The 20,037-nt window shown below is 44.8% G+C and overlaps 2 long non-coding RNA genes and 2 other non-coding genes across 4 annotated transcripts in view; 1 reads left to right on the top strand and 3 right to left on the bottom strand.

Moving 5' to 3' along the window:
* The window catches only part of LOC127979064 (uncharacterized), a 298,949-nt gene that overhangs the window by 72,740 nt on the left and 206,172 nt on the right, over positions 1-20,037 (bottom strand). The gene's annotated exons all lie outside the window — the stretch shown is intronic.
* On the bottom strand, positions 7,791-7,861 carry trnag-gcc (transfer RNA glycine (anticodon GCC)). Its single transcript has one exon. It is a non-coding gene; the product is annotated as a tRNA-Gly (tRNA).
* Positions 10,396-13,021, top strand: LOC127979067 (uncharacterized). The gene is made up of 3 exons (XR_008158714.1): positions 10,396-10,693; positions 11,373-11,450; positions 12,540-13,021. It is a non-coding gene; the product is annotated as an uncharacterized LOC127979067 (long non-coding RNA).
* On the bottom strand, positions 17,930-18,000 carry trnag-gcc (transfer RNA glycine (anticodon GCC)). Its single transcript has one exon. It is a non-coding gene; the product is annotated as a tRNA-Gly (tRNA).

Below are 20,037 nucleotides of genomic sequence, written 5' to 3'. Positions count from 1 at the left end.
CCTGGACTGCACCAGATTTGTCAGTTCTTGCTGGGAGTCATTACCCTGCTCTTCCAACAAGACACTGTCCAACTGTGACCTTGTAGCGCTGTCTTGGGGATCTTACATTACTTACCTTGCAGTTTATTCCACTTTCATGCAGGTCAGCATTGACCCTGGACATTTTTCTTCTGGTGTTTTTTAGAGACAACAAACAGGTCAGTTTACTCTCATTGGTTTCTTTAAGCATGACCTTTCTTGCCTGCAGCCTTTTTATTGCCTTCAGGAGTTTTTCACAGGTGCATGAGCCATAATTGCTTGTACTTCGTTGAACAAGCATGGAAAAGCATTGTCTAGAGTGCTTCCACTAGTTCCCTGTAAAACACTGATAAGTTGCCCACTTCTAAAGTAGCAAGATACACTGCTTTGCTTCTGCTGGGAATCGAACCTGGGTCTCCTGCGCGGGAAACAACAACTCTGACATTCAGCCACCAGTGAGAGAAGGTGCGCTGTGCTCGTGGCTCTGGGGACAGCTGCCGCTTATGAGGAACGACTAACATGGCCTTAAAAACACGACCTCTGCTGCATTGGCCGGGAATCGGACCCGGGTCTCCCGCGTGGCAGGCGAGAATTCTACCACTGAACCACCAATGCTCTATTTCTGCAAGAATTCTACGAATTTATGTGGAAAATGCATCTCTTCAACTGGGTAATATCGACCAATGCTAAAGCTGAACAACTGACAGACAAACTGATCAAGTTCCATGGGTATTTGATGAACTGATATGAGCAAAAGTGTCTCTGAGCAAAGGGGAGTGGGGGAGGTCAATATCAAAAGTGAGAGGCGTTAACTTCTGTGGCCACCAGCTCCCTTAAGAACCACAGGGCACCTCAGCCTCCTGGACTGCACCAGATTTGTCAGTTCTTGCTGGGAGTCATTACCCTGCTCTTCCAACAAGCCACTGTCCAACTGTGACCTTGTAGCGCTGTCTTGGGGATCTTACATTACTTACCTTGCAGTTTATTCCACTTTCATGCAGATCAGCATTGACCCTGGACATTTTTCTTCTGGTGTTTTTTAGAGACAACAAACAGGTCAGTTTACTCTCATTGGTTTCTTTAAGCATGACCTTTCTTGCCTGCAGCCTTTTTATTGCCTTCAGGAGTTTTTCACAGGTGCATGAGCCATAATTGCTTGTACTTCGTTGAACAAGCATGGAAAAGCATTGTCTAGAGTGCTTCCACTAGTTCCCTGTAAAACACTGATAAGTTGCCCACTTCTAAAGTAGCAAGATACACTGCTTTGCTTCTGCTGGGAATCGAACCTGGGTCTCCTGCGCGGGAAACAACAACTCTGACATTCAGCCACCAGTGAGAGAAGCTGCGCTGTGCTCGTGGCTCTGGGGACAGCTGCCGCTTATGAGGAACGACTAACATGGCCTTAAAAACACGACCTCTGCTGCATTGGCCGGGAATCGGACCCGGGTCTCCCGCGGGCAGGCGAGAATTCTACCACTGAACCACCAATGCTCTATTTCTGCAAGAATTTTACGAATTTATGTGGAAAATGCATCTCTTCAACTGGGTAATATCGACCAATGCTAAAGCTGAACAACTGACAGACAAACTGATCAAGTTCCATGGGTATTTGATGAACTGATATGAGCAAAAGTGTCTCTGAGCAAAGGGGAGTGGGGGAGGTCAATATCAAAAGTGAGAGGCGTTAACTTCTGTGGCCACCAGCTCCCTTAAGAACCACAGGGCACCTCAGCCTCCTGGACTGCACCAGATTTGTCAGTTCTTGCTGGGAGTCATTACCCTGCTCTTCCAACAAGCCACTGTCCAACTGTGACCTTGTACCGCTGTCTTGGGGATCTTACATTACTTACCTTGCAGTTTATTCCACTTTCATGCAGGTCAGCATTGACCCTGGACATTTTTCTTCTGGTGTTTTTTAGAGACAACAAACAGGTCAGTTTACTCTCATTGGTTTCTTTAAGCATGACCTTTCTTGCCTGCAGCCTTTTTATTGCCTTCAGGAGTTTTTCACAGGTGCATGAGCCATAATTGCTTGTACTTCGTTGAACAAGCATGAAAAAGCATTGTCTAGAGTGCTTCCACTAGTTCCCTGTAAAACACTGATAAGTTGCCCACTTCTAAAGTAGCAAGATACACTGCTTTGCTTCTGCTGGGAATCGAACCTGGGTCTCCTGCGCGGGAAACAACAACTATGACATTCAGCCACCAGTGAGTGAAGCTGCGCTGTACTCGTGGCTCTGGGGACAGATGCCGCTTATGAAGAACGACTAACATGGCCTTAAAAACACAACCTCTGCTGCATTGGCCGGGAATCGGACCCGGGTCTCCCGCGTGGCAGGCGAGAATTCTACCACTGAACCACCAATGCTCTATTTCTGCATGAATTCTACGAATTTATGTGGAAAATGCATCTCTTCAACTGGGTAATATCGACCAATGCTAAAGCTGAACAACTGACAGACAAACTGATCAAGTTCCATGGGTATTTGATGAACTGATATGAGCAAAAGTGTCTCTGAGCAAAGGGGAGTGGGGGAGGTCAATATCAAAAGTGAGAGGCGTTAACTTCTGTGGCCACCAGCTCCCTTAAGAACCACAGGGCACCTCAGCCTCCTGGACTGCACCAGATTTGTCAGTTCTTGCTGGGAGTCATTACCCTGCTCTTCCAACAAGCCACTGTCCAACTGTGACCTTGTACCGCTGTCTTGGGGATCTTACATTACTTACCTTGCAGTTTATTCCACTTTCATGCAGGTCAGCATTGACCCTGGACATTTTTCTTCTGGTGTTTTTTAGAGACAACAAACAGGTCAGTTTACTCTCATTGGTTTCTTTAAGCATGACCTTTCTTGCCTGCAGCCTTTTTATTGCCTTCAGGAGTTTTTCACAGGTGCATGAGCCATAATTGCTTGTACTTCGTTGAACAAGCATGGAAAAGCATTGTCTAGAGTGCTTCCACTAGTTCCCTGTAAAACACTGATAAGTTGCCCACTTCTAAAGTAGCAAGATACACTGCTTTGCTTCTGCTGGGAATCGAACCTGGGTCTCCTGCGCGGGAAACAACAACTCTGACATTCAGCCACCAGTGAGAGAAGCTGTGGCCACCAACTTCAGTGGCCACCAGCTCCCTTAAGAACCACAGGGCACCTCAGCCTCCTGGACTGCACCAGATTTGTCAGTTCTTGCTGGGAGTCATTACCCTGCTCTTCCAACAAGCCACTGTCCAACTGTGACCTTGTAGCGCTGTCTTGGGGATCTTACATTACTTACCTTGCAGTTTATTACACTTTCATGCAGATCAGCATTGACCCCCTGGACATTTTTCTTCTGGTGTTTTTTAGAGACAACAAACAGGTCAGTTTACTCTCATTGGTTTCTTTAAGCATGACCTTTCTTGCCTGCAGCCTTTTTATTGCCTTCAGGAGTTTTTCACAGGTGCATGAGCCATAATTGCTTGTACTTCGTTGAACAAGCATGGAAAAGCATTGTCTAGAGTGCTTCCACTAGTTCCCTGTAAAACACTGATAAGTTGCCCACTTCTAAAGTAGCAAGATACACTGCTTTGCTTCTGCTGGGATCGAACCTGGGTCTCCTGCGCGGGAAACAACAACTCTGACATTCAGCCACCAGTGAGAGAAGCTGCGCTGTGCTCGTGGCTCTGGGGACAGCTGCCGCTTATGAGGAACGACTAACATGGCCTTAAAAACACGACCTCTGCTGCATTGGCCGGGAATCGGACCCGGGTCTCCCGCGTGGCAGGCGAGAATTCTACCACTGAACCACCAATGCTCTATTTCTGCAAGAATTCTACGAATTTATGTGGAAAATGCATCTCTTCAACTGGGTAATATCGACCAATGCTAAAGCTGAACAACTGACAGACAAACTGATCAAGTTCCATGGGTATTTGATGAACTGATATGAGCAAAAGTGTCTCTGAGCAAAGGGGAGTGGGGGAGGTCAATATCAAAAGTGAGAGGCGTTAACTTCTGTGGCCACCAGCTCCCTTAAGAACCACAGGGCACCTCAGCCTCCTGGACTGCACCAGATTTGTCAGTTCTTGCTGGGAGTCATTACCCTGCTCTTCCAACAAGCCACTGTCCAACTGTGACCTTGTAGCGCTGTCTTGGGGATCTTACATTACTTACCTTGCAGTTTATTCCACTTTCATGCAGGTCAGCATTGACCCTGGACATTTTTCTTCTGGTGTTTTTTAGAGACAACAAACAGGTCAGTTTACTCTCATTGGTTTCTTTAAGCATGACCTTTCTTGCCTGCAGCCTTTTTATTGCCTTCAGGAGTTTTTCACAGGTGCATGAGCCATAATTGCTTGTACTTCGTTGAACAAGCATGGAAAAGCATTGTCTAGAGTGCTTCCACTAGTTCCCTGTAAAACACTGATAAGTTGCCCACTTCTAAAGTAGCAAGATACACTGCTTTGCTTCTGCTGGGAATCGAACCTGGGTCTCCTGCGCGGGAAACAACAACTATGACATTCAGCCACCAGTGAGTGAAGCTGCGCTGTACTCGTGGCTCTGGGGACAGATGCCGCTTATGAAGAACGACTAACATGGCCTTAAAAACACGACCTCTGCTGCATTGGCCGGGAATCGGACCCGGGTCTCCCGCGTGGCAGGCGAGAATTCTACCACTGAACCACAAATGCTCTATTTCTGCATGAATTCTACGAATTTATGTGGAAAATGCATCTCTTCAACTGGGTAATATCGACCAATGCTAAAGCTGAACAACTGACAGACAAACTGATCAAGTTCCATGGGTATTTGATGAACTGATATGAGCAAAAGTGTCTCTGAGCAAAGGGGAGTGGGGGAGGTCAATATCAAAAGTGAGAGGCGTTAACTTCTGTGGCCACCAGCTCCCTTAAGAACCACAGGGCACCTCAGCCTCCTGGACTGCACCAGATTTGTCAGTTCTTGCTGGGAGTCATTACCCTGCTCTTCCAACAAGCCACTGTCCAACTGTGACCTTGTACCGCTGTCTTGGGGATCTTACATTACTTACCTTGCAGTTTATTCCACTTTCATGCAGGTCAGCATTGACCCTGGACATTTTTCTTCTGGTGTTTTTTAGAGACAACAAACAGGTCAGTTTACTCTCATTGGTTTCTTTAAGCATGACCTTTCTTGCCTGCAGCCTTTTTATTGCCTTCAGGAGTTTTTCACAGGTGCATGAGCCATAATTGCTTGTACTTCGTTGAACAAGCATGGAAAAGCATTGTCTAGAGTGCTTCCACTAGTTCCCTGTAAAACACTGATAAGTTGCCCATTTCTAAAGTAGCAAGATACACTGCTTTGCTTCTGCTGGGAATCGAACCTGGGTCTCCTGCGCGGGAAACAACAACTATGACATTCAGCCACCAGTGAGTGAAGCTGCGCTGTACTCGTGGCTCTGGGGACAGATGCCGCTTATGAAGAACGACTAACATGGCCTTAAAAACACGACCTCTGCTGCATTGGCCTGGAATCGGACCCGGGTCTCTCGCGTGGCAGGCGAGAATTCTACCACTGAACCACCAATGCTCTATTTCTGCATGAATTCTACGAATTTATGTGGAAAATGCATCTCTTCAACTGGGTAATATCGACCAATGCTAAAGCTGAACAACTGACAGACAAACTGATCAAGTTCCATGGGTATTTGATGAACTGATATGAGCAAAAGTGTCTCTGAGCAAAGGGGAGTGGGGGAGGTCAATATCAAAAGTGAGAGGCGTTAACTTCTGTGGCCACCAGCTCCCTTAAGAACCACAGGGCACCTCAGCCTCCTGGACTGCACCAGATTTGTCAGTTCTTGCTGGGAGTCATTACCCTGCTCTTCCAACAAGCCACTGTCCAACTGTGACCTTGTAGCGCTGTCTTGGGGATCTTACATTACTTACCTTGCAGTTTATTCCACTTTCATGCAGATCAGCATTGACCCCCTGGACATTTTTCTTCTGGTGTTTTTTAGAGACAACAAACAGGTCAGTTTACTCTCATTGGTTTCTTTAAGCCTGACCTTTCTTGACTGCAGCCTTTTTATTGCCTTCAGGAGTTTTTCACAGGTGCATGAGCCATAATTGCTTGTACTTCGTTGAACAAGCATGGAAAAGCATTGTCTAGAGTGCTTCCACTAGTTCCCTGTAAAACACTGATAAGTTGCCCACTTCTAAAGTAGCAAGATACACTGCTTTGCTTCTGCTGGAAATCGAACCTGGGTCTCCTGCGCGGGAAACAACATCTCTGACATTCAGCCACCAGTGAGTGAAGCTGCGCTGTGCTCATGGCTCTGGGGACAGCTGCCGCTTATGAAGAACGACTAACATGGCCTTAAAAACACGACCTCTGCTGCATTGGCCGGGAATCGGACCCGGGTCTCCCGCGTGGCAGGCGAGAATTCTACCACTGAACCACCAATGCTCTATTTCTGCAAGAATTCTACGAATTTATGTGGAAAATGCATCTCTTCAACTGGGTAATATCGACCAATGCTAAAGCTGAACAACTGACAGACAAACTGATCAAGTTCCATGGGTATTTGATGAACTGATATGAGCAAAAGTGTCTCTGAGCAAAGGGGAGTGGGGGAGGTCAATATCAAAAGTGAGAGGCGTTAACTTCTGTGGCCACCAGCTCCCTTAAGAACCACAGGGCACCTCAGCCTCCTGGACTGCACCAGATTTGTCAGTTCTTGCTGGGAGTCATTACCCTGCTCTTCCAACAAGCCACTGTCCAACTGTGACCTTGTACCGCTGTCTTGGGGATCTTACATTACTTACCTTGCAGTTTATTCCACTTTCATGCAGGTCAGCATTGACCCTGGACATTTTTCTTCTGGTGTTTTTTAGAGACAACAAACAGGTCAGTTTACTCTCATTGGTTTCTTTAAGCATGACCTTTCTTGCCTGCAGCCTTTTTATTGCCTTCAGGAGTTTTTCACAGGTGCATGAGCCATAATTGCTTGTACTTCGTTGAACAAGCATGGAAAAGCATTGTCTAGAGTGCTTCCACTAGTTCCCTGTAAAACACTGATAAGTTGCCCACTTCTAAAGTAGCAAGATACACTGCTTTGCTTCTGCTGGGAATCGAACCTGGGTCTCCTGCGCGGGAAACAACAACTCTGACATTCAGCCACCAGTGAGAGAAGCTGTGGCCACCAACTTCAGTGGCCACCAGCTCCCTTAAGAACCACAGGGCACCTCAGCCTCCTGGACTGCACCAGATTTGTCAGTTCTTGCTGGGAGTCATTACCCTGCTCTTCCAACAAGCCACTGTCCAACTGTGACCTTGTAGCGCTGTCTTGGGGATCTTACATTACTTACCTTGCAGTTTATTACACTTTCATGCAGATCAGCATTGACCCCCTGGACATTTTTCTTCTGGTGTTTTTTAGAGACAACAAACAGGTCAGTTTACTCTCATTGGTTTCTTTAAGCATGACCTTTCTTGCCTGCAGCCTTTTTATTGCCTTCAGGAGTTTTTCACAGGTGCATGAGCCATAATTGCTTGTACTTCGTTGAACAAGCATGGAAAAGCATTGTCTAGAGTGCTTCCACTAGTTCCCTGTAAAACACTGATAAGTTGCCCACTTCTAAAGTAGCAAGATACACTGCTTTGCTTCTGCTGGGATCGAACCTGGGTCTCCTGCGCGGGAAACAACAACTCTGACATTCAGCCACCAGTGAGAGAAGCTGCGCTGTGCTCGTGGCTCTGGGGACAGCTGCCGCTTATGAGGAACGACTAACATGGCCTTAAAAACACGACCTCTGCTGCATTGGCCGGGAATCGGACCCGGGTCTCCCGCTTGGCAGGCGAGAATTCTACCACTGAACCACCAATGCTCTATTTCTGCAAGAATTCTACGAATTTATGTGGAAAATGCATCTCTTCAACTGGGTAATATCGACCAATGCTAAAGCTGAACAACTGACAGACAAACTGATCAAGTTCCATGGGTATTTGATGAACTGATATGAGCAAAAGTGTCTCTGAGCAAAGGGGAGTGGGGGAGGTCAATATCAAAAGTGAGAGGCGTTAACTTCTGTGGCCACCAGCTCCCTTAAGAACCACAGGGCACCTCAGCCTCCTGGACTGCACCAGATTTGTCAGTTCTTGCTGGGAGTCATTACCCTGCTCTTCCAACAAGCCACTGTCCAACTGTGACCTTGTAGCGCTGTCTTGGGGATCTTACATTACTTACCTTGCAGTTTATTCCACTTTCATGCAGGTCAGCATTGACCCTGGACATTTTTCTTCTGGTGTTTTTTAGAGACAACAAACAGGTCAGTTTACTCTCATTGGTTTCTTTAAGCATGACCTTTCTTGCCTGCAGCCTTTTTATTGCCTTCAGGAGTTTTTCACAGGTGCATGAGCCATAATTGCTTGTACTTCGTTGAACAAGCATGGAAAAGCATTGTCTAGAGTGCTTCCACTAGTTCCCTGTAAAACACTGATAAGTTGCCCACTTCTAAAGTAGCAAGATACACTGCTTTGCTTCTGCTGGGAATCGAACCTGGGTCTCCTGCGCGGGAAACAACAACTATGACATTCAGCCACCAGTGAGTGAAGCTGCGCTGTACTCGTGGCTCTGGGGACAGATGCCGCTTATGAAGAACGACTAACATGGCCTTAAAAACACGACCTCTGCTGCATTGGCCGGGAATCGGACCCGGGTCTCCCGCGTGGCAGGCGAGAATTCTACCACTGAACCACAAATGCTCTATTTCTGCATGAATTCTACGAATTTATGTGGAAAATGCATCTCTTCAACTGGGTAATATCGACCAATGCTAAAGCTGAACAACTGACAGACAAACTGATCAAGTTCCATGGGTATTTGATGAACTGATATGAGCAAAAGTGTCTCTGAGCAAAGGGGAGTGGGGGAGGTCAATATCAAAAGTGAGAGGCGTTAACTTCTGTGGCCACCAGCTCCCTTAAGAACCACAGGGCACCTCAGCCTCCTGGACTGCACCAGATTTGTCAGTTCTTGCTGGGAGTCATTACCCTGCTCTTCCAACAAGCCACTGTCCAACTGTGACCTTGTACCGCTGTCTTGGGGATCTTACATTACTTACCTTGCAGTTTATTCCACTTTCATGCAGGTCAGCATTGACCCTGGACATTTTTCTTCTGGTGTTTTTTAGAGACAACAAACAGGTCAGTTTACTCTCATTGGTTTCTTTAAGCATGACCTTTCTTGCCTGCAGCCTTTTTATTGCCTTCAGGAGTTTTTCACAGGTGCATGAGCCATAATTGCTTGTACTTCGTTGAACAAGCATGGAAAAGCATTGTCTAGAGTGCTTCCACTAGTTCCCTGTAAAACACTGATAAGTTGCCCATTTCTAAAGTAGCAAGATACACTGCTTTGCTTCTGCTGGGAATCGAACCTGGGTCTCCTGCGCGGGAAACAACAACTATGACATTCAGCCACCAGTGAGTGAAGCTGCGCTGTACTCGTGGCTCTGGGGACAGATGCCGCTTATGAAGAACGACTAACATGGCCTTAAAAACACGACCTCTGCTGCATTGGCCTGGAATCGGACCCGGGTCTCTCGCGTGGCAGGCGAGAATTCTACCACTGAACCACCAATGCTCTATTTCTGCATGAATTCTACGAATTTATGTGGAAAATGCATCTCTTCAACTGGGTAATATCGACCAATGCTAAAGCTGAACAACTGACAGACAAACTGATCAAGTTCCATGGGTATTTGATGAACTGATATGAGCAAAAGTGTCTCTGAGCAAAGGGGAGTGGGGGAGGTCAATATCAAAAGTGAGAGGCGTTAACTTCTGTGGCCACCAGCTCCCTTAAGAACCACAGGGCACCTCAGCCTCCTGGACTGCACCAGATTTGTCAGTTCTTGCTGGGAGTCATTACCCTGCTCTTCCAACAAGCCACTGTCCAACTGTGACCTTGTAGCGCTGTCTTGGGGATCTTACATTACTTACCTTGCAGTTTATTCCACTTTCATGCAGATCAGCATTGACCCCCTGGACATTTTTCTTCTGGTGTTTTTTAGAGACAACAAACAGGTCAGTTTACTCTCATTGGTTTCTTTAAGCCTGACCTTTCTTGACTGCAGCCTTTTTATTGCCTTCAGGAGTTTTTCACAGGTGCATGAGCCATAATTGCTTGTACTTCGTTGAACAAGCATGGAAAAGCATTGTCTAGAGTGCTTCCACTAGTTCCCTGTAAAACACTGATAAGTTGCCCACTTCTAAAGTAGCAAGATACACTGCTTTGCTTCTGCTGGAAATCGAACCTGGGTCTCCTGCGCGGGAAACAACATCTCTGACATTCAGCCACCAGTGAGTGAAGCTGCGCTGTGCTCATGGCTCTGGGGACAGCTGCCGCTTATGAAGAACGACTAACATGGCCTTAAAAACACGACCTCTGCTGCATTGGCCGGGAATCGGACCCGGGTCTCCCGCGCCGCGGCCTTGAATTGTTTAGCTAAACGGCCCTAAACCGTTTCCCATTCATTCTCAATGGTAGTGCTAAACCACTACGGATGTAATATACTGTCGGCCGCTAGCGCTCTCGTGGCGCTCTTCCGGTTTTGGGCACCGCGGGAAGTTTGAATTCGCAGAAGAAGGAGAAGAAGAAAACACACAACAGCGATCGCCTCCGTTGTTAAATTCAACGCATTCTCAAGCGTCTATCAAAGGTAAGATACTTTACATGATATCAGCTGACGTTTCGTTACCGTTAATGATGAAATCACGTTGGTAAACTTTGCTCGTTTCTAAACGGTTTACTATAGTTCAGCCTAGATAGATTTGTTTGCAAATTATGAATGAACATAGCCATGATTTACGTTTCTGTCTATTGTTTGTCATCGTTAACATGTCATCTGTTGATTACAAGTTGAATTATGAATGAAGTAAACATTATTTTCACTTTTGTGATGAGATTACATGTATTCCACTGTTCAAAAATGTTTTCTGACTATGGTTTTACTATAGTAACCATGATTTAGCCATGTTATTTTAGTAGAATCAAAACAATAAATGTACTATTGTTGTTATTGCATTGGCATTATATTTACAGGACAGTCATGAGACTTTAAATGAATATCAGTCTGCCAAGAACAGCAAGATTACTATAGTTTTACAATGAAACTGCATACAGTCTTACAGGATTTAAAAACTTTTATTTGTGAATATCATACAGTCCCAATGCTTACACACACACACAGAGACACACACATATATATATATATATATATAATATTATGTGTATCAATTTAAGTATTATTTATGTGTGTGAGTATGTTTGTTCGTGTCTGTAATATAGTTATAATTATTCCTTTTTTTAATATTGCTATATTGTTGTTGTTCTTTCAGAGAGCACTGCTTCTTCACTGATTGTGTCTTTGCTGTCATCTTTTCCTGGGACCCGAGCAGATCTTCAGTCAGAGACAGGTGAATATTTAACACATTAACAACAAACACACAAGAGTTCCTGCAGGTTTTAAAGTCTTAAAATGTCTTAATTTACCCTTACACAAATTAATGCCTTAAGAAAGTTTGAAAGGAATGAATCACTTCCTCTGAGTTTTGTCTTGTTTTCCAGTGCAGATATCTTTCAATCAATATGTAATTTATGATGCAAATGTAAAATGAAGTCTTGAAAAATGTAACTAATTAAATGAGTTTACTAAGGAGCCTCACACATGACATGCAGGAAAAAATATAAGGCTAAAACGTGTGTATGATTTACTAATTCATTCCCTCAATGTACTAAAACGTGCACACGATTACTATAGCGTTCCCTCGATTTACTATTGCCAGCAAATTAGTAAAGCATGCACACAATTTATTTTTTTTTTTCTTGCATGTCATGTGTGGGGCTCCTTAGTTTACACTTAAAACAATAAAAAAATATTTGTCAATGATTTACTATAACTTTTCTTTGAATTTAGGTGACCTTTTTCCCCAAATGGCAGATATTACTTCTTGTTATAATCACACAATTCTTTCAAACAAGTCTTTGTATTTCATGTAATTTTGTATCTCCAGTAAATGTATCTTTATTTAATAATATTTATGCATGTTCACTGGAAAACAAGGCAAAAACACTGAGGAAGAACAGCCTGTTTTGCAGCATGATCTGAACGTACAGTAACATATGAAATGTTGTAGTGTCTGGGAGCAGAGGCTTTCAGTGCGTTTCTGTCAAATTAAATTATGAATATATGTTGGAAGTTGTGTTTTCAAACTCTGAAGTTAATACTACTATCCAGACATTTCCATTTACAGAACATATTTGTGTTTTTCCTCATTTGTTCCCTTTAAATTTGATTTGCTTGGTTTTAAAAAGGTCTTAACTTCACCTTCATAAACCTGAAGTAACTCTGTTTCCTTACACATTAAACTCAATATTCAGCTTGTTGTAGACCCCACTGGTTCTCTGTCTGTGTCCTTGCTGTCCTCATCTCATGGGTCTCATGTGGAGCCTCACTCTGAATGTTCATGATGCAGAAATTGATCACATGTTTCCCCTCTGTATAGGAGCTACATGTATGTCACCTCTGCATGTGCTGGCCGTACCTGACCTGTGAAGACTGCTGACAGGGTGTTTGTAATGGACAACGAACGCTGAGCCTATCGACAACGTGCTTAATAATCACCACAGGAAGACATCCTAACAGCACGCTCCATATGACCACAAAACTACACGTCACATTATGTCAAGCACCTGACCACACTGCTGAACACCAGTTCTTCATTAAACACGACTGCAGAGAAGTAAACACCAGGATGTCATTCCAAGACTTTATGGAAATGGAGCACTTTAGACTGAACTGAAGGACACAAAGAAACAGGACTGCAAAAACACGAAAGGCCTGGAGATGAACACGTTGTTCACTTGTGCAGATTTTGTGAAATGGAACTTAGCCAGGATCCAAACAGTCCTCACACACACACACACACACACACACACACACACACACACACACACACACACACACACACACACACACACACACACACACACACACACACACACACACACACACACACACACACACACACACACACACAGGCTATCCTGAAATAAGTTCAAAAAAGTTTTTGAAAAAAAGTAAAGCTAAAGTCTTCTTTATTTACCAACATCATGGCATTGAGAAAGAGGTGACCTGGAAAGAGTCTAAAGAAAAATACGAGATATTAATTTGCAGCTTATTTAGCAATATTTAACTCATGTATATACTGTATATTTTAATTTTTCAGTGTGAGATTGTAATATCTATTTATATTGTCAGAATTCTTTTTTCTATTTAATTATTTTGGCTTGATCTTAAAAGGTGCTAAAAGCATTTAATAAACACAACTGAAAAATACAAATTGCTTCACGAGTGCTGTTTCCACTTCGTATGACTAATATTTTACAGTGTCTATGGTTTTGAAAACTCTTACTTGATCAGTTATCTTAAGTGTGACTTACATTATTCCATCAATCAATTTTCACTCAGTACTTGAATATTACTCAGTTAAATTAAATTTTCTTCAATTTACATTTGAAAAGTAATTTAATATAACCATTTGTGTTTTTATATAATCATGTAATGTATACTAGCATTATTTTACTGTGTTTATTTTATATAATCCTTTGCTTTGTAATCCAAAAAGGAAAGACATGAATTTCAAAAACTTTGTAGCTGTAAGATGTTGTTAAATGTTAGATTTTTTTTATTTATTAAAAAGCATAAAGCGGAGTTTAATAATAGTTTAGACCTGTGTGAGTGGGATTCGAACCCCGGTCCAAATGAATGCATGAAAAAATCTGATTGGCTGTGATGTAATTTCCGCTCTTTGGCCGGCTGCTGCAGTCTGATTGGCTGTCAGCGCATGACAACTATTCGCGGCTGGCCCCCGCGTGGCAGGCGAGAATTCTACCACTGAACCACCAATGCTCTATTTCTGCAAGAATTCTACGAATTTATGTGGAAAATGCATCTCTTCAACTGGATAATATCGACCAATGCTAAAGCTGAACAACTGACAGACAAACTGATCAAGTTCCATGGGTATTTGATGAACTGATATGAGCAAAAGTGTCTCTGAGCAAAGGGGAGTGGGGGAGGTCAATATCAAAAGTGAGAGGCGTTAACTTCTGTGGCCACCAGCTCCCTTAAGAACCACAGGGCACCTCAGCCTCCTGGACTGCACCAGATTTGTCAGTTCTTGCTGGGAGTCATTACCCTGCTCTTCCAACAAGCCACTGTCCAACTGTGACCTTGTACCGCTGTCTTGGGGATCTTACATTACTTACCTTGCAGTTTATTCCACTTTCATGCAGGTCAGCATAGACCCTGGACATTTTTCTTCTGGTGTTTTTTAGAGACAACAAACAGGTCAGTTTACTCTCATTGGTTTCTTTAAGCATGACCTTTCTTGCCTGCAGCCTTTTTATTGCCTTCAGGAGTTTTTCACAGGTGCATGAGCCATAATTGCTTGTACTTCGTTGAACAAGCATGGAAAAGCATTGTCTAGAGTGCTTCCACTAGTTCCCTGTAAAACACTGATAAGTTGCCCACTTCTAAAGTAGCAAGATACACTGCTTTGCTTCTGCTGGGGATCGAACCTGGGTCTCCTGCGCGGGAAACAACAACTCTGACATTCAGCCACCAGTGAGTGAAGCTGCGCTGTACTCGTGGCTCCGGGGACAGATGCCGCTTATGAAGAACGACTAACATGGCCTTAAAAAACACGACCTCTGCTGCATTGGCCGGGAATCGGACCCGGGTCTCCCGCGTGGCAGGCGAGAATTCTACCACTGAACCACCAATGCTCTATTTCTGCATGAATTCTACGAATTTATGTGGAAAATGCATCTCTTCAACTGGGTAATATCGACCAATGCTAAAGCTGAACAACTGACAGACAAACTGATCAAGTTCCATGGGTATTTGATGAACTGATATGAGCAAAAGTGTCTCTGAGCAAAGGGGAGTGGGGGAGGTCAATATCAAAAGTGAGAGGCGTTAACTTCTGTGGCCACCAGCTCCCTTAAGAACCACAGGGCACCTCAGCCTCCTGGACTGCACCAGATTTGTCAGTTCTTGCTGGGAGTCATTACCCTGCTCTTCCAACAAGCCACTGTCCAACTGTGACCTTGTAGCGCTGTCTTGGGGATCTTACATTACTTACCTTGCAGTTTATTCCACTTTCATGCAGATCAGCATTGACCCCCTGGACATTTTTCTTCTGGTGTTTTTTAGAGACAACAAACAGGTCAGTTTACTCTCATTGGTTTCTTTAAGCATGACCTTTCTTGCCTGCAGCCTTTTTATTGCCTTCAGGAGTTTTTCACAGGTGCATGAGCCATAATTGCTTGTACTTCGTTGAACAAGCATGGAAAAGCATTGTCTAGAGTGCTTCCACTAGTTCCCTGTAAAACACTGATAAGTTGCCCACTTCTAAAGTAGCAAGATACACTGCTTTGCTTCTGCTGGGAATCGAACCTGGGTCTCCTGCGCGGGAAACAACAACTCTGACATTCAGCCACCAGTGAGAGAAGCTGTGGCCACCAACTTCAGTGGCCACCAGCTCCCTTAAGAACCACAGGGCACCTCAGCCTCCTGGACTGCACCAGATTTGTCAGTTCTTGCTGGGAGTCATTACCCTGCTCTTCCAACAAGCCACTGTCCAACTGTGACCTTGTAGCGCTGTCTTGGGGATCTTACATTACTTACCTTGCAGTTTATTACACTTTCATGCAGATCAGCATTGACCCCCTGGACATTTTTCTTCTGGTGTTTTTTAGAGACAACAAACAGGTCAGTTTACTCTCATTGGTTTCTTTAAGCATGACCTTTCTTGCCTGCAGCCTTTTTATTGCCTTCAGGAGTTTTTCACAGGTGCATGAGCCATAATTGCTTGTACTTCGTTGAACAAGCATGGAAAAGCATTGTCTAGAGTGCTTCCACTAGTTCCCTGTAAAACACTGATAAGTTGCCCACTTCTAAAGTAGCAAGATACACTGCTTTGCTTCTGCTGGGATCGAACCTGGGTCTCCTGCGCGGGAAACAACAACTCTGACATTCAGCCACCAGTGAGAGAAGCTGCGCTGTGCTCGTGGCTCTGGGGACAGCTGCCGCTTATGAGGAACGACTAACATGGCCTTAAAAACACGACCTCTGCTGCATTGGCCGGGAATCGGACCCGGGTCTCCCGCGTGGCAGGCGAGAATTCTACCACTGAACCACCAATGCTCTATTTCTGCAAGAATTCTACGAATTTATGTGGAAAATGCATCTCTTCAACTGGGTAATATCGACCAATGCTAAAGCTGAACAACTGACAGACAAACTGATCAAGTTCCATGGGTATTTGATGAACTGATATGAGCAAAAGTGTCTCTGAGCAAAGGGGAGTGGGGGAGGTCAATATCAAAAGTGAGAGGCGTTAACTTCTGTGGCCACCAGCTCCCTTAAGAACCACAGGGCACCTCAGCCTCCTGGACTGCACCAGATTTGTCAGTTCTTGCTGGGAGTCATTACCCTGCTCTTCCAACAAGCCACTGTCCAACTGTGACCTTGTACCGCTGTCTTGGGGATCTTACATTACTTACCTTGCAGTTTATTCCACTTTCATGCAGGTCAGCATTGACCCTGGACATTTTTCTTCTGGTGTTTTTTAGAGACAACAAACAGGTCAGTTTACTCTCATTGGTTTCTTTAAGCATGACCTTTCTTGCCTGCAGCCTTTTTATTGCCTTCAGGAGTTTTTCACAGGTGCATGAGCCATAATTGCTTGTACTTCGTTGAACAAGCATGGAAAAGCATTGTCTAGAGTGCTTCCACTAGTTCCCTGTAAAACACTGATAAGTTGCCCACTTCTAAAGTAGCAAGATACACTGCTTTGCTTCTGCTGGGAATCGAACCTGGGTCTCCTGCGCGGGAAACAACAACTATGACATTCAGCCACCAGTGAGTGAAGCTGCGCTGTACTCGTGGCTCTGGGGACAGATGCCGCTTATGAAGAACGACTAACATGGCCTTAAAAACACGACCTCTGCTGCATTGGCCGGGAATCGGACCCGGGTCTCCCGCGTGGCAGGCGAGAATTCTACCACTGAACCACCAATGCTCTATTTCTGCATGAATTCTACGAATTTATGTGGAAAATGCATCTCTTCAACTGGGTAATATCGACCAATGCTAAAGCTGAACAACTGACAGACAAACTGATCAAGTTCCATGGGTATTTGATGAACTGATATGAGCAAAAGTGTCTCTGAGCAAAGGGGAGTGGGGGAGGTCAATATCAAAAGTGAGAGGCGTTAACTTCTGTGGCCACCAGCTCCCTTAAGAACCACAGGGCACCTCAGCCTCCTGGACTGCACCAGATTTGTCAGTTCTTGCTGGGAGTCATTACCCTGCTCTTCCAACAAGCCACTGTCCAACTGTGACCTTGTACCGCTGTCTTGGGGATCTTACATTACTTACCTTGCAGTTTATTCCACTTTCATGCAGGTCAGCATTGACCCTGGACATTTTTCTTCTGGTGTTTTTTAGAGACAACAAACAGGTCAGTTTACTCTCATTGGTTTCTTTAAGCATGACCTTTCTTGCCTGCAGCCTTTTTATTGCCTTCAGGAGTTTTTCACAGGTGCATGAGCCATAATTGCTTGTACTTCGTTGAACAAGCATGGAAAAGCATTGTCTAGAGTGCTTCCACTAGTTCCCTGTAAAACACTGATAAGTTGCCCACTTCTAAAGTAGCAAGATACACTGCTTTGCTTCTGCTGGGAATCGAACCTGGGTCTCCTGCGCGGGAAACAACAACTATGACATTCAGCCACCAGTGAGTGAAGCTGCGCTGTACTCGTGGCTCTGGGGACAGATGCCGCTTATGAAGAACGACTAACATGGCCTTAAAAACACGACCTCTGCTGCATTGGCCGGGAATCGGACCCGGGTCTCTCGCGTGGCAGGCGAGAATTCTACCACTGAACCACCAATGCTCTATTTCTGCATGAATTCTACGAATTTATGTGGAAAATGCATCTCTTCAACTGGGTAATATCGACCAATGCTAAAGCTGAACAACTGACAGACAAACTGATCAAGTTCCATGGGTATTTGATGAACTGATATGAGCAAAAGTGTCTCTGAGCAAAGGGGAGTGGGGGAGGTCAATATCAAAAGTGAGAGGCGTTAACTTCTGTGGCCACCAGCTCCCTTAAGAACCACAGGGCACCTCAGCCTCCTGGACTGCACCAGATTTGTCAGTTCTTGCTGGGAGTCATTACCCTGCTCTTCCAACAAGCCACTGTCCAACTGTGACCTTGTAGCGCTGTCTTGGGGATCTTACATTACTTACCTTGCAGTTTATTCCACTTTCATGCAGATCAGCATTGACCCCCTGGACATTTTTCTTCTGGTGTTTTTTAGAGACAACAAACAGGTCAGTTTACTCTCATTGGTTTCTTTAAGCCTGACCTTTCTTGACTGCAGCCTTTTTATTGCCTTCAGGAGTTTTTCACAGGTGCATGAGCCATAATTGCTTGTACTTCGTTGAACAAGCATGGAAAAGCATTGTCTAGAGTGCTTCCACTAGTTCCCTGTAAAACACTGATAAGTTGCCCACTTCTAAAGTAGCAAGATACACTGCTTTGCTTCTGCTGGAAATCGAACCTGGGTCTCCTGCGCGGGAAACAACATCTCTGACATTCAGCCACCAGTGAGTGAAGCTGCGCTGTGCTCATGGCTCTGGGGACAGCTGCCGCTTATGAAGAACGACTAACATGGCCTTAAAAACACGACCTCTGCTGCATTGGCTGGGAATCGGACCCGGGTCTCCCGCGTGGCAGGCGAGAATTCTACCACTGAACCACCAATGCTCTATTTCTGCAAGAATTCTACGAATTTATGTGGAAAATGCATCTCTTCAACTGGGTAATATCGACCAATGCTAAAGCTGAACAACTGACAGACAAACTGATCAAGTTCCATGGGTATTTGATGAACTGATATGAGCAAAAGTGTCTCTGAGCAAAGGGGAGTGGGGGAGGTCAATATCAAAAGTGAGAGGCGTTAACTTCTGTGGCCACCAGCTCCCTTAAGAACCACAGGGCACCTCAGCCTCCTGGACTGCACCAGATTTGTCAGTTCTTGCTGGGAGTCATTACCCTGCTCTTCCAACAAGCCACTGTCCAACTGTGACCTTGTAGCGCTGTCTTGGGGATCTTACATTACTTACCTTGCAGTTTATTCCACTTTCATGCAGGTCAGCATTGACCCCCTGGACATTTTTCTTCTGGTGTTTTTTAGAGACAACAAACAGGTCAGTTTACTCTCATTGGTTTCTTTAAGCCTGACCTTTCTTGCCTGCAGCCTTTTTATTGCCTTCAGGAGTTTTTCACAGGTGCATGAGCCATAATTGCTTGTACTTCGTTGAACAAGCATGGAAAAGCATTGTCTAGAGTGCTTCCACTAGTTCCCTGTAAAACACTGATAAGTTGCCCACTTCTAAAGTAGCAAGATACACTGCTTTGCTTCTGCTGGGAATCGAACCTGGGTCTCCTGCGCGGGAAACAACAACTCTGACATTCAGCCACCAGTGAGAGAAGCTGTGGCCACCAACTTCTGTGGCCACCAGCTCCCTTAAGAACCACAGGGCACCTCAGCCTCCTGGACTGCACCAGATTTGTCAGTTCTTGCTGGGAGTCATTACCCTGCTCTTCCAACAAGCCACTGTCCAACTGTGACCTTGTAGCGCTGTCTTGGGGATCTTACATTACTTACCTTGCAGTTTATTCCACTTTCATGCAGATCAGCATTGACCCCCTGGACATTTTTCTTCTGGTGTTTTTTAGAGACAACAAACAGGTCAGTTTACTCTCATTGGTTTCTTTAAGCATGACCTTTCTTGCCTGCAGCCTTTTTATTGCCTTCAGGAGTTTTTCACAGGTGCATGAGCCATAATTGCTTGTACTTCGTTGAACAAGCATGGAAAAGCATTGTCTAGAGTGCTTCCACTAGTTCCCTGTAAAACACTG

This window comes from Carassius gibelio, chromosome B19, assembly GCF_023724105.1.
Source record: "Carassius gibelio isolate Cgi1373 ecotype wild population from Czech Republic chromosome B19, carGib1.2-hapl.c, whole genome shotgun sequence".
Classification (NCBI taxonomy): Eukaryota; Metazoa; Chordata; class Actinopteri; order Cypriniformes; family Cyprinidae; genus Carassius; species Carassius gibelio.
The sequence above is the reverse complement of the archived record's forward strand: the minus strand, read 5'-3'. Positions and strand labels throughout refer to the sequence as shown.